The sequence below is a fragment of the Equus asinus genome, chromosome 26, assembly GCF_041296235.1.
Source record: "Equus asinus isolate D_3611 breed Donkey chromosome 26, EquAss-T2T_v2, whole genome shotgun sequence".
In the NCBI taxonomy this organism is placed as follows: domain Eukaryota; kingdom Metazoa; phylum Chordata; class Mammalia; order Perissodactyla; family Equidae; genus Equus; species Equus asinus.
Genome location: NC_091815.1, coordinates 14,738,094 through 14,753,076, shown reverse-complemented (window position 1 = coordinate 14,753,076; position 14,983 = coordinate 14,738,094).

Genomic DNA, 14,983 nt, shown 5'->3' with positions numbered 1-14,983 from the left:
ATTTTATTACTATAAAGAAATAATACAGAGAGATCCCATGTACCCATTACCCAATTTTTCCAGTCATAACATCTTGCAAAACTGTAGTATAGTATCACAACCGCTGTCGACATTGATGCAGTCCACTGATCTCACTCAGATTTTCCATTTGACTTGCTCATCTGTCTTTGAGTGTATGCATATTTAATTCTACACAATTTTATTATATATGGGAGCTTCTGTATCCACCGTCACAGTCAAGACATAGAAAAATTCCATCACCACAAGGACGCCTTGTGTTTTCCTCTTATAACCACACCCATTTGCCTTCCTATCCCCAGCCCCAGCATCTTGTCCCTAATACCTAGCAACCAATAATCTACTCTCTGCTGACACTTTAATTTTAGCCCAGTGAGACCCATTCTGACTTCTGGCTTTCAGAACTACAAGGTAATAAATTTGCGAGGTTTTGAGTTGCTAAATTTGTGGTAGTTTTTTACAGCAGCAATAGAAAACAAATGTACCACCTTTCAATTGTGTATTCTGAAAGTACATGGCAATATACTCCATTTTTACACACGTTTTACCTCACGACAGCCTTGTGAGGCAGATGGGATATTTTTTTTAAAAAAATCCTACTATGTAGACAAAGAAACTAAAGCTCGGCAAGTCTCTATGTCTTGCCTGGATCGCGGGGCTAGTAAGTGGAAGTGTGGGGCTCCGTCACTGGTCCAGGGCCCTCCTGTATCCAGGCGGTGAATGTGGACACCTCTGAGTGAGGAATCCTGGGGTTCATCCCCAAGGAGGACAACCACAGCAGGCAGTGGTGTCCTTTTCAGACCCATCCGGGAGCCACAAGAGCTGGGGAGCCCTCTAATTCCACTGTCTTGCAGACCAAATTTAAAATTCCATCCACCGTAGCACCAAGGGTCCAGAAACATTGTTCTGAATGACAGGACTAAATGAAGACTCTAGTTTGCTCTCTGCCCCTCTGTCCACGCCCACTCCCAAGACTCTCTGTGGATGCACTTCATTCAGAGAAAAGCTGGAGGTGCTGGGAGAGAAAATCCACGAAGCCAGTGCCGGGGGACACTGAGGACTCCCAGCCCAGACCCCTTCCACCCTCAGAGACTTTTCTGTAAACAAATGCCAAGGCAGATGTGTGTGTGTCCTGGACTTGCCAAGAGAATGGCCTCACTTTGATATCCCTGGGCTTGGGGCCAATTTGGGAAGCCCCCAAGGGTATTTGCTCAGCATCTACTCTGGCAACCTGCCCCCAGCATGGCAGAATGTTTGGGGCTAGGCTGGCTCAGAGGCACCTACTTCCTCCTCCGGAGCAAGCAGAGATGAACTCCCCCAGCCCCTGCCCCACTGCCAGCCCACGGCTACCTCTCTTCTCCTCAAGGAGTCAAAGCAGACACTCAGGCTGTGTGGCACAGTCATAATAAATAACACAAGGGCTGGCCATTGTAAGACAGATTTAGAGATATGTTTGCTTAAGGAAAAGGTGATTTATTATCCCTTCCTTTATTTTCTGCTGTGTGTGCATTTTGGGTCAATATTTGTACATTCATCAAAGCCTCATGCATTAATTTAGCCTGCCAGTGAGAAGTGAAACGTAATGCATCAAAGTGTGAGAGAGGTGAAAAATGCTTTGCTTTCTTTATATTGACACAGGCAACTTCTCAACAAGGAGCGTGAACAAAACTTATTGGTCACCAAAATGATAACCCTTCTTCACCAAAGAGCCAAACGACAATTAATATTAATTTACCTTCCCTGGGCTCCACAGCCCATTTCTTTGCCCTCCCAGAAATAGTGCCTTAGCATTCGCCAAATGGGCCTAGAACAGAGATTACAAACTGATGGCACACAGGCCAAATCTGGCTCGGGGCCAGTTCTGTTTGGCCTGCACAGAGTGTGCGTGGGTGACAACACTTAATCAGAAGATTCGATGTGAAGGCCAAAGAGAAGCAGAATCTTCAAAGATCTGGAAACAGCAGACCTGCTTGCCTCCTCAGCCTCCTCCACCACAGCCAAGCACAGCTGCACAGGTCACACGGGGCACCAGCTGCAGTCCTCACCACTCCTTGCTGTTTTGCTCCTGCTTTCCTAACCGGATCATCCCATTGGCCTGGCCCCTGGAAGCGTTTCCTTTTGAAGTCCTTGCACTACAGGGAAAAAAATGTGCTGCGGTATTTGGGGAGCTATGAGTAAATTGTTTCAAGGCCCTGCAGAAACCCTAAATACACAGCATGGGGGTACCCACGGGATTTAAAAGGAATGATCTCTACTCTCAAGCATCCCACTGAGAATTTACCAAAGACTCAAAGCCTTAGAATCATGGAATTATGAAAGAGGAAAGAAAAAACTCGAAACTTAGTGTTATGAAAAAAATATATTTTATACAAGGAACCAGGAGACAAGTGTCGTGGTTCTGACCCTTCTCTGACTCACTGTGCGACCCCAGATAGTTACTCATCTTCACCAGCTCCTGGTGTCTACATTTATGTAATGATAGATTAGATGAGAACATCAAGGCCCCTTTCGTTACTCTCTATGATCTCATCACAAAGGTCCCTTCCCCACCGGGGCAGACATCTACGCCCCTCTGACACTGCAGACAGGTTCCCACCTCTCAGCAGGGCCCCTCTGCCAGGTAACTGCCGCCCTTTGTGGAGCTGAGAGCTGCCCCCTGCGGCTTCCAGCCTCGCCTTCCCGCCTTCCCGAGCAGCGCAGACCCTTGTCCCACTTCCATAAAGTGCCCTTCGGGCAGGAGCAGACAGCTCCCTCGTCTCCTCCGGTCTTCTCTTCTCCAAGGTAAACAAAATACCCAAGCATGAAATGGCACAAGAACAACTATGAAGCGGTGTATTCACAAGTGGGAAATCGTGGAGAACCATTCAAAACGGATTACCTCGCTGCAAGTAACAGAGGGAGCAGATGGGGTGGCATTAATCAGGGCTGTTTCCTGGAAGAAGTAGTGATGGCTGCTGTTTTGGGGACCTCTGCACCCTGGGTTCAGAGTCTAGGACGCTACTTCTGTGGGGTTTCTCAGACACCTGACTTTCCCACTCAAACATGAGTCATTCATGGACGTGCGGTCAGGCCCAACTCAGAGTTTTTTTAGGAATTTTCTCATTGTGTTTCTGGAGAGGGCTGACCTATTTTCTGGATAAGTGCGGGCATCTCTCATCATCTAAATTGGATCCAGAGTGTGGTGGAAGGCGACTTTTGTTTGGTGGGAGTCTATCTTCAATTTTTCCAAATTAGGAAAACAAGGCATTGCTGGCCCAGCCCATGAAAAAGCCAGATATGCGCCCCCCCAAAACCTTCTTAACAGCATAATATAAAGAACTTTAAAAACCAATTATCTAATTATTTAAGATGTAATGAAACAATTTAATTTGTAGGCAGAATGGATCGATATCGCATAGTATCAGACAGGTCATGACAGCTGCCAGCATTGAGGACTGGATCCAGACCGTGGATGGACACTCGCTCCCCCACCATCCACCCTCAAATGGGAAACAACCACGCCCTCCACAAGAGGGGGCAGAGGAGGAGAAGAGGGGAGTGAGTACGTGGGCTCTCTTCTTCGGTGCTGTGTAACTGGATTGGATGATGTGGTCATCAAGTTGCGGTCTCTGGCATCCACTCACCCAAAAGATCTTCAAGACAGAAAACGTAACCCCAGGCTATGAAGAAGATGTCTTTACTTTCCCCTGGGTGCTGGGCTTCCCCAGTGTAGGTTCTGCGTCACATTTGTGGCTCTCTACTCCACACACCATGCCTGACACACAGTAGGCACCCACGCTGTTGAGAATGACAAGTGACTATTAAATGGTCACAGGGCTTTTCCTGTACAGATAAACGTTAGATATGGAAACAAGGCCATGACAATTCTAGCTGGAACGTTCATTTGTCTTGTTTATTCTGAAGTGGATCCGGAGATCCTTTGCTGTCATTCGTATTCCATTGCCAGTTCTCTGAAGAAGGCAAGAGTGGAGCAAGGGCAGGAAGTCTCTGGAGATGCACATTTCTTCTTGTCTCCAGCCCCTCTCAGAAAATGAGCCTTATGTTGGTGACTGCCTTGGATGGGAGAGAGGAACATCTGGAATTTACTAGGCTCCTTGGCAAGTCTCTCCCTATCTTCAAACGGAAGTATTGGCTCAGTTCATCCCTAAGGATCTTTCCAACTCTAGCATGCTAAGCTGCTGTGACTGGTTCTGCTGCCATGCTCCATGCTGGCGTGGGCAGGAGGTGGCCCTGCTTTTCTCAAGGCAAGTCTACTCTGTAATCATCTTCTGCCACTGGGACTGGGTCTCGAGGGCTCTTGGCCAGTTCCATGTACAGTCACCTTAAGTGTGCCCCACCTTTATTGCTGTAAAGCTGCAGCCTCTCTCTCTGATACCTCATCGTTCCTTTTCTAATGATGTATCACAATCTGCTTGGTGCTGGCCATCCCGGCACATTGCCTGCCTTCTCAGATAGATGTGAGCACTAATGGCCACTGGGTGATTACTCACTGTTCCATAATTGACCTGCGTGCCTCATAGAAATGCGAAGGGCACTCCACAAAGACTAGGATTGTTACTGGGAGACAAGCCTTTGCTTCTCTCCCTGTATCTCTAAGATGAGCTGTTCATCACACTACAGGAGCTGGGGCTCGATTTGACTTTTGCCCGAGCCTTCTTGAATCTGAACATTCTTTAATTCCTGGAGATTCTTGACTAGGAGAGACTGTCCAGGGAAACTGAAGACATTTCCTTTTCAGGACATCTCTTTCCCTTTATTTCAAATGTTTCTGGGGCTCTGTGGAATAATATATTGAAAGTCAGGAGTTCTGGGCATAAAACTTGGCTTCAACAGGTCCCCACCTTTCTGGGCCTCAGTTTCCTCATTTACAAACTGGGGTCTTGCCACTTCTAATGCCCCTTTTAGAGTTGATGTGAGGTTGACAAAGATAGTGAACACCTCAGGGCTCAGTGGAGACGAGTAAACGTATGCAGATGGTAGGAAAACAGGGTAGCAACAACGATTCTAGCTAAAGAGAGCACACACCTTTCTCACCTGGGTGAGAAAGCAGCCCCAGCGCAGAGAAAGGCTTGGCAGAAGATAGGGGCAGAGGGAAGTGGAAAGATGCTTGTTTAAGAGGGTTAAAAGAAGAAACGCATCTGCTCTGTCAACCACTCCAAATGCCAACTTCAACAGAGCCCACAGCGTCACACAGAGTCTACGCAACAAGTAAATGAGAATCCCAATTAAATAGTGCACAAAACCCAAAGACCTGATCATTAGTCAGATATTTCCCCTGAGTCAACGCGGTATTTTTCCACATTGTCATCAGAGCCTAATGTTATTTTAGGGAAGAAATCATTTCTTTAATAATAAATCTGAGTTTTGTTACAAAGCCAAAATAAAGGCAAAAAGTAGAACAACGACCTGGAAAAGCACCAAGTGAAAATTCACTTAATATATCAGTATTATTTGAGTCCTAACACCAGGGAGGGTCCCTGCTCATTAATTGTACCAATAACAACACAGTGACAATTTTTCCAGTTGACTAGCCCAACAGCGCTGTGAGGACAACAGGCACAACTGCCTCCACGTTCTGCAGGAGTTCAGGGAGGGTCAGGAACTTGAGCAAAGTCACCCAGTGCGTTAGCAATCAAACCAAGACTAGAATCCAGATTTCCAGTTCCTTGGGCTACACTCTGTTACCAGCGGTGTCTCCTTCAAATCTTCAGAGCCAGAAACACACCCAGACACAGAGTACATTACAGGAAATCAAACATACTATTGCCTCCCAGATTTTGCTATCTCAGTTTCCATACTTTGATGATATATCCTCAATAGCTGAGTCTAAGGGCTGAATCCCCAACTCCTTGCAGCCTGCAGTGCCTTGTCCTCTCTGTCTCGTACTCCCCTGGTTATTTCAGTCTCCACCTTAGACACTCAGCCTCCTCTTCTCCATCTCCGTACTCCCCCACTATGCTCAGTATAGGCTTGTGGCATAGAAGGGCTGCCCCCAAACACTTTTGCTTGGGTTGAGGTGACGCCCTAGCCATTCTTCTGAGACAACACAAATGAAAGCAGCTGGCTGATTAGACAGATCGAGGGGAAAACCACTTGGAATTTGAGAAGATTCCAAATGGGAACTATTTTAAAGGAGAAAAATCCAGGTTTACGTCTTGCAAGGACAGTGATTTGAAGGGGTAAGGGGTTTGCAGTTTAATAAATAACCAAAAATAATTTGCAATGAACTTAAGAAATCTTACGCATGCTTCCAATGACTCTGTTCTCTCAAATGCGTCCACAAATACAAGCTGAACACCTACTTGGTGCTCTGGACTTTTCTCTAGTTTCTGCTTCTCAAATCGTATTCAGTAGCGTCAGAAAACTTGCAGATCAATTAGGTAATAACTGCCTGAAGCCTTGGGGCAGCAGCATGCGGGCGGTGCCAAGGACGGGCTCTCAGAGCACATTTTAAATGGTCTCACCATGGTCAGTTTCAAGCTACCAACATGATGCCACTGAAGGCAGAGTGGGAACACAGCAAAGTGATGTAAGCAAATAACCTCAAGAGCATAGAAAACAATAAAATGTAGTAAAATAATTAGGAAGTGATGAGTTTTGAGTATTTATTGCCTTTGTTTTTAATATAATTTAATTTATATATATATAATTTAATATAATTTATTCTTGTAAGTTCATATAATTTAATTTATGTAAGCTTATGTAATAACAGCTGTGCTTAACAAGAGGCTAGCAAAATTTCTGAAAATTTAATAATGGGTTTTAATGAACTGGTACCAGCTGGCTTCAGTCCACCACTGTGTGCAGAATACAACACGAAATAAGCTCTTACTGGGGACAAAATGACTACAAAGCCATGGAGAAAGGCGAGATTGCGAGGGTCCGAGCGGCTTAGGGATGGCCGCCTGCGGGTGGGACTGGAGCCAAGCCTTGAAGAATATTTAAGTCCCTTTGTAATTCTGTTTATACTTCTAATTCACTTAGGTGATTCTCAGAGTGTGAGTCCGCAGATAAGCAGCACCAGCCCCACGTGGGAACTTACTAGAAATGCAGATTCTCTGGTCCTTCCCCAGACCTTTTCTGTTGGAAACTCCAGAGATGGGCTCCAATAATCTTATTTTAATAAGTCCTTTGGTGATTTTGAATCTCTTTGAAGTTTGAGAACCATCAGCTTGAACGGAAAGACACCCCAGCCCTATTTTGCTTCCATTTATTGAGTGTTACCTGCAGGGCCTTTCCTAATCCTTTTATAGACATTATCTTGTCTAATTCGACTAGGTATCCCACGAGGTGGTTGCAAACACCACTGGGATTCTCTGCACTTGTTTCATTGATGCATCTATCCTCCAGCTTCTGCTCAGCTATTAGTAGCCCCTGCAACCTTCTGCAGAGGTTTAGAAGCCACCTGCCTCAGAGGTCCTTGAGAATTACACCACTCCATCCCTCCCACAGCCTATGGCCCGTGCCTGACTGTGGCAGGGATACGAAAGCTCTGCTCCCTCCTGCCCACAGATTCCACAATTTGTGTACCATGGCTCCCTAGTGGAGCACGCTGAAGCTAAACTCCACTTCGAAACATGTTTTTGCCTGCCCTTCCCTACGCTGCTTCCCTCACTCTCTTACCGGTTTCTTCTGAAAGTGCAAATCCCTATCTCAGGATCTATTTTTAGGGAACCTAAGACTTCCATTTTACAGATTAGAACATTTAAAATCAGAGCTGTTACATAACCTGCCCAAGGTTACACAGCTAGTAAGGTGACAAGAGCAGACGTTAAACTTAGACCCACCTGGATCAGTGCCACAGCAGCCCTGATGATCTCAGTAAAGCAAGGAAGTGGCTAGAAAACCTGTGAAGGTGGCTGGGTCTGAACTTGCAGATGCTTATGATTGCTGATACAGATCTGCTGTGTTGGCAGCCAGCCGGAAGACTATCAGGCTGGGGCCGCTCTGCCACGCCTTCCCAGCTACACACGTGATATCCTCAGTATCCTAAGGCTGACCAATTGACAGATGAAAGGAAAGGTCTTCATGGTCTAGAGATCCAGGCAGCAGCTCAGGGGAGATTAGCCTCCATGCAGCAGGAAAAAATAAGCCTGGATACAGAAGCACTAGTAAGCTGTGATGTTACTTTGTGTTGCAACTGTGATGCTGATTGTTTCCTAAGTGCTTTTCCAAGTTGGATCGTGCATAAAAGATGCAGAGAGAAATTAAGAGGCATCAGCAAGGGTGGAGAAAAATGAGATTTTTAAAGAAATGGAGATTTGAGAGAATTGTGAAGAACCATATTTCCAAGCCTGAGCTTTAGGAGGAAAGCCCCAACAGCATGATCTGTTGGGCTTGGCGGTGTCCCCTGAAGGGAAGCCCATTGAAAGGACTGTCAACAAAAGAGAGATCTAGGAATCAAAGGACTGTTGAACTGAAGGTCAGATATAGACCTTGTTGGCTCTGGAGCCCAGATGCACAACTGGATCCACATTCCTGGCAGGTAGTTTCTAAAGTGGAAATCTCCGGTGCTGGGACAGCCACTCTCTCCAGTGTTGAGTGTGCTGAAGAGCCTGGGGTCTGGAATCAGAGTCCTCCGATTCCAAGTCCCAAACTTGCCATTTTTCTACAAGTGCGCCCTTTCAGTATGACCTTATATAAATTATTTAACCCCTCAAAACTTTAGTTTTTGCCCTTTAAAATGTGGAGCTGAAAATATTATCTGCCTTACAAGTTTTTTATAAGGATTAAAAGGAGACACGAATATAAAGACAAGAACATAAAACACCATGGCTGAGTTCATACCACCTTTTCTGGCTGTCGTCCTGCCTCACCACCCGCTCATTGTTTCTCATCTCAGCCTGTAAATGTGTGGAGAGCTCAAGACTGGGTCCGGATGCCTTTTGTCTCTATCTATACTCTCCTCCTAAGTGATCTTCTGTAGCCCCATGATTTTAAATACTTCCCTAAGCTGATGACTTTCCAATTCAGGTCTTCAACCTGGACCTCTGTGCTGAGCTCCTGATCAACTGATCAAACTGTCTGATCAACATCTCCACTTGAGCACGTCATAGGAATCTTTTACTGATGAAGCAGAACTTGTGATTTTCCCCCAGTTGCTCAAATCCAAACTTTGGGCATAATCCTAGATTCTTTTCTCCTAGCCCCCCACATGAAAGCATTAGCACATTGTGTTACTGCATCCACAAAATAAGCCATGTCTCCTGTCTCTTCCTTCTTTCTTTACGGTCTCCCTGATCCAAACACTGTAATTTCTCACTTGAACAACTTACAAAGGTCTCCTTGTTGGTTTCCTTTTTCCATGCTGTACTCCTACAATCTATTTTCCATCCAGCAGAGAGATTGGGCTTTTACCAAGCAGATCATATAATGTCACTCCCTACTCAGAACTCTCAATGTTTTCCCATTACATTCAAGGAAAAGATCAAACTCGTTACTGTGGCCTATTAAGAAGTATTAATTTTTCCAGAATTTTGCCCCTGCCTACCTTTCTGATCTCACCTTCTACCACTGGTAGAGGTGTTAGAATACAGGCTTCATAAGAACAGAAACCTCGTCTTGCTCCACACTGAATCCACCAGTGCCTGGTACAGTGTCTGGCACATAATAAGTGGTAAAAAAAAAAAAATATCTGTTGAATGAATACATCCACACATGCTTTTCTTAGTCTTCTCTGAGCTGATCTGAGTCCCCAGCTCCTTAAATGATTCACTGAGAATATCTGAACCATGCAGATGCCCCAGCTTTGTAGAAATTCCATTATTTCAACCTTCCATATGTGTCATTTAGGATTACTGTTGCTGGAGTACCCTTAATCATGCTCTGCTAAAATGAAGTATCTGGCAAGTCCTGCTTGAGATATTGTCTTCTATGAGTACAGTAGAGAACTCTGGGGTCCATAAACTGGTGATAAATCTGGGAAGGTGGATTGGGCAAGCCAATAAGGAGCGACAGGGAGCCTTGAAGTCTTTTGGAAAAAATACAGAATCAACATCTAAAGAAAATAATCCTGGACAGGGTGTGGATAATGGAATAAAGAAAGAAAGCCCAGAGGCAGGAGACCAGCCAGGAAATTCAGGCCTGGTTCAGACAAGAGGAGACGAGGGCACCATGAATGGGTTGCAGAGTTCCAGCATTACTTTTTAAGGTCAGAAGTCAGTCTCTTTGCAAAATGGACTTGAAATCATTTTAGGCTCAAACAGCCACGAGCAGAACATACAAACAAAAAGGCCGAAGCAGCTTATTTAATAATGTGGTTTTGAGAAGATTTAAGTATCTGTAACAAGTTCATATTGATTCATTGACTATAACACCACGTATTTCCTGAGTATGCGCCAGGCTCCACTCAGCCTCTAGAGAGATAGAAATGCATACAATGTGGTCCAAGCCCTTAAGGACTCAAGTTCAACATGGGGCTCAGGCACAAAACAGGCAACACTCCAGTAGGGGAAGTGCTAGAATAGGGCTGAAGAAAAGTAGTGAGGGGGCAGGCTCTCACAGGTGGGGAAGAGAGGCACTGTCCTTGCATCCTGGGGCTGATAAAGGCTTTCCACGGGTAGATAACATGTAAACCAGACTTGAAGGATGGACAAGAGTCTATCAGGGGAAGATTAATGGACGAATGCTGGAGGAAGAGAATGCAGTATGCCCAAATGTGTTGGGACAATTGGAGAATGAAGACAAAAACTGTGTGGCTGGAGCAGGGGCAGGCTGCGTGGATAACCACACTACTGCTAACATTGGCTGGTGTTCACGTCTTTGATATTCACAACAACCCCATGAGATAGACTTTCCTTAGCTCACTTCAACAAATGTAACGGATATAGAGAGAGGCTAAGTAAATTGACTATGGCTTCATAGCAAATAAGAAGCAAAAATGAGCTTCGAACATCAAATGTCTGACTCCAGAGATCCAGTGCTTCCTTTTGATGTTCTCCAAAAGCATAATGTTCTCTGTGGGTCCAAAAAGTGTACTATACAGAGGCGAGGATGGTGTCACACCACAAGCTCATGACAATGAATTTGTACTTTGGCTGATTTCGTAGAAGCAGGAACCCATGTCCAGGCTCAGACCAGACAGGCCCCTGAATTGAGCCTCACAGGAGACAGAGCTAAGTCCAGCAAAGAGATGCATCTCTTTGGGACCCAGTGGGACCAAAGGAACTTCTAACTTCTCAGCTCTCACCTGTAATCATTCCTTTCTCTCCCTCAATCAGCCAACTTCTAAAATACCTGAGTAATTGCCCCACCATTTACCCACCAATATCCCAGCCCAGTTCACCACTGGTGAAAGGTTTAATAACGGCACCGCCATTACACACCAGGGGCTATTCGTGCTCTAGCTACTACCTTTGAGGGAATCTCAATTGCCAGCCAGCCAGTAGGAGATCCAGATCCTATACTGCATTTCAGAATCCACCTCCTTAGACCACTCTTGGCACCAAACTTTGTAGGTTGGGCTCCCTGGGAAACAGACTGAACCGAGATTTGCCTGCAGGTGGTTTAGAGGGCACTTTCAGGAACAACGCTTGTGAATGAAGGGAGGAGGATTAAGCAAAGGGAGGAGCCAAAATGCAGTGCAGTCACAAAAAGGCCTCAGTCAGTCCCTGGGGATGACCCTTTAGAGATGTGACAAATTGAGACAATGGGGTTGGGTTTTTATACCCTATCATCAACCAGTCCTTGGATATGGGCTGCTGCCATGGGAGGAGACGTAAACTTGACTAAGGAAAGACTGATTCCCAGGACTAGTTATTAGTTGTCAGCAGTCAACGGTGCCAGCACCTAGGAGAATGAGTGTCTCCTCATTCTGGGTGGTCTGGTGAATCTGGATGGCACCCCATAGCATCTCCTATACCACCTTAGGCTTAGGGGACTTAAAATTAGAATTTATAAATAAATGATGTATACATTCCGAAAGCAAGCCATGTCACTGCAGGATTTAAAACTCCATTCATGCAAAGAGAAAATATGGTCACTGTAAGATTTTCTGGTGAAAGCAAGATATTGGAAATCACCTATATGTCTATCAATACGGTAACACACAAATATAGTATGATACATCATGAAATACCATGTGGTACCCTCAAAATAAATGGATATCCTGAATTAACTAAGTCACCAGAGAGTACTATCTATAATGTGAAACCATTTGCAAACATATTTAAAAGAATTTAAATAATACCATATATTGTTTAGGAAGCCACACGAATGTGATAAAATTATAAAAACATGACTGGAAAGATATAAGCCTCGTATGTAAGGATGATGGTGGTTTTGTTTAGGTAGATAGGATGGGTAAGGGGATTGAAAATGGCAACAAAATTTATCAGTTTTATCAGTAGTATTTTATTGCTATTATTAAAATGGTTTGACAAATATTGCAACAGATAGATATCTTTTCAATTCAGATGTTCAGTTATATCAGAATCTATTTTCTATGTATATTGTAAATTTCCTAGTTAAAATAATACAAAATAGATAAATAAATCATTACATTCATAGAACTCCTTAATTTCTCTGGTTAAAACTCAACAAAACACTACTTCCCATCTGATTCTTAAAAATTAAAATCCTATGGATTATTATAAACCTGTCTTGTGTTCTATCACAATACTCAATAAATGCAAATAATTCTTAGCCGCTACTTATAAAGCACCTGCTCTATGCTTGGCCCTTGCAATTGTTGCTTACCCACAGCAACTTCTGAGAAATGGTTCCCTAGAGAGACCTGTTTCCATGTGACACCTCCTCCTTTCCCACTCCAGCCATAACTTATCCGCCCAAGGACAGAAATATAACCCAAACTCAGTCTTTTTCTGTCCAGTAACCTATTGCATGGAGGTGTTCACTCAAAAAGATGAGTTAAGCCAGTCAGATTGCTCTCCCAGGAACCGGGTACTAGGGATGGAGTTTATGTAGCCATGAGCACTTGGGCTGGGGGAGTATGTGGATGTGGGGGCTGGGGAAGTCCGTGCCTAGCAGACCAGAAGAAACCAATGAGTGAGGAAGAGGCTGGAGAACAGAGACTCCTTGGGCCTGGCTGCACTTAATATCTCCTCTTCGGGTTCTGTGATCTCTCTCCATGTCCTTATCATTTGCCACCCTCTTTTTATTTTAACTGCATTTAGTGGGTCTATTTTCCTTAAACATTTTTCTTCAGTACTCTCAAAAGTCCTTTAGGTAGGAAAGATTATCCCATTATATGGATGAAGGAGATGAAACTTTCAAGTTCTCAAAGCTAATGAGCACTGAAGCCACGCTTCAGTCTAGGCTACCTGGCTTCAAAACTATGCTCTGGGTTGGACAGTGGATTTGCCAGCAGAGTGAACATTGTCTCAAACAGGTCCACATGAGAAAACAGAAACGCCACCCGGTAGAATCGTCACTGACACCCAGGAAGGCTGAGAGAAAGCCCTCAGCCGGGGAGTGCCTTGTCTTACCCTGATGTTCCAGACCCTGACTCATTGGCCACTTGTTGGCTCTCACTGGAAACACATGGGAAATATTCAGATAAAATAGTGATGTTTTTACTCACATTTTATTAATAGCATGTTTCCCACTCTGCCTACCTCTTGAGATGAAGTAGCTTCAGTTCTCAGGAAGAAACAGAGCTTCAGGCTGTCAGTATCCTCTTCGCAGTGTCAATAAAGCACAGTGAGCATGAAGGGCTGGCTAAACTTCTTTCCATCTTCCGTTCAGGTAAATGTCATTAACGTGGTGGAACGAAGCCTGCAGTTGGCTGCATGCGTGCAGCAACATGATAGTTTTCTTCCTGCCATCTCTCCACTGACTCAGAGACCTTCGATTTCTCAAGCTAAACAAGGGAATCATCAGCTAGGCTCTGAAGGGGGAAACAGTGTTTTCTCTCCATGCTGCACAGAGCTGGATGACTGCCTCCAAATCCTTGGGAAGAATCAAAGGAACAGTGGGACCTTGTGCTCCAGGCTGTGACAGCTCACCACCGCCTCAGAGGCTCACTCGGGCATGACTGGCACTCTGCAGTTTGCTGGGACCCAAAGAAACTCCAGTTTTCTTAACAACTAACAAATACTGCTTGCTGATTTGTGCCATTCATATGAATCAAGTTTGTTCCATTCTTCAAGAAAAGTCTTTTCTTCCAAATTAGAACTTAACAAGGGGAAATTAAACAAACTTGAAGCTTCCAAAGACTCTGGATTCTCCAGGTGCCAATTTTCTCAACTTTTCATATTCATCCAAGAACAGAGTCACCCACAGCACTCTCTTCTACCTGCCCCGTGTGTGTGTGTGTGTGTGTGTGTGTGTGTGTGTCGGAAAAGCACCTGCGTGTTTCTCCTCTTCCCATTTTAACTGTTGCATTAGCAAACTGGCAAAGCCCTCTGGAGCCTCTGGGCGGGGACCCTGCCTCATCGCCATGAAGTTCACTAGCCCCACCCTCTGCTGCCCTACACAGAGAGGGTGGCGACAGCGCTGTGCTGGGTGCGAGCATGCAGAGCACAGAGCTCAGGAAGATGTCAGACAGAAATAATGCATATCACTCTGGAATTTTTCTAATTGGTCTCCTATGGTGCCCCATTTGTTTTCACCAATTACTCGTTTTCTGGGTGAGGAAAGGCTCAAGGGTTATTCTACGGTCCATGGGAGACCTGGAGCATGATCCTATGTTTCCTGACATCCAGTTGAATTCTTTTCACATGAAACCTCACAAACCAAGACAGGCAGGTGGAAAGTCCAGTCGAGCGATGAGAAAGAGGGGCTCACAGAAAGTTGAGATCATCAAACTTCTTGTTTGCTCTCTTTGCCAAAGAAAAGTACAAAAACAACAAAACACATCTCGCTTTTTCTTCGAAAGCAGAGCTAGGGAGAGTTTTTTATTTTAATTCATTTATCAACAAATATTTATTGAGCACTCGTTATCCACCTAGGGACCCCGATGCTCAGCCCTGAGGATGAATGCAGCCTGGTGAAGGAGTAGTCCGTG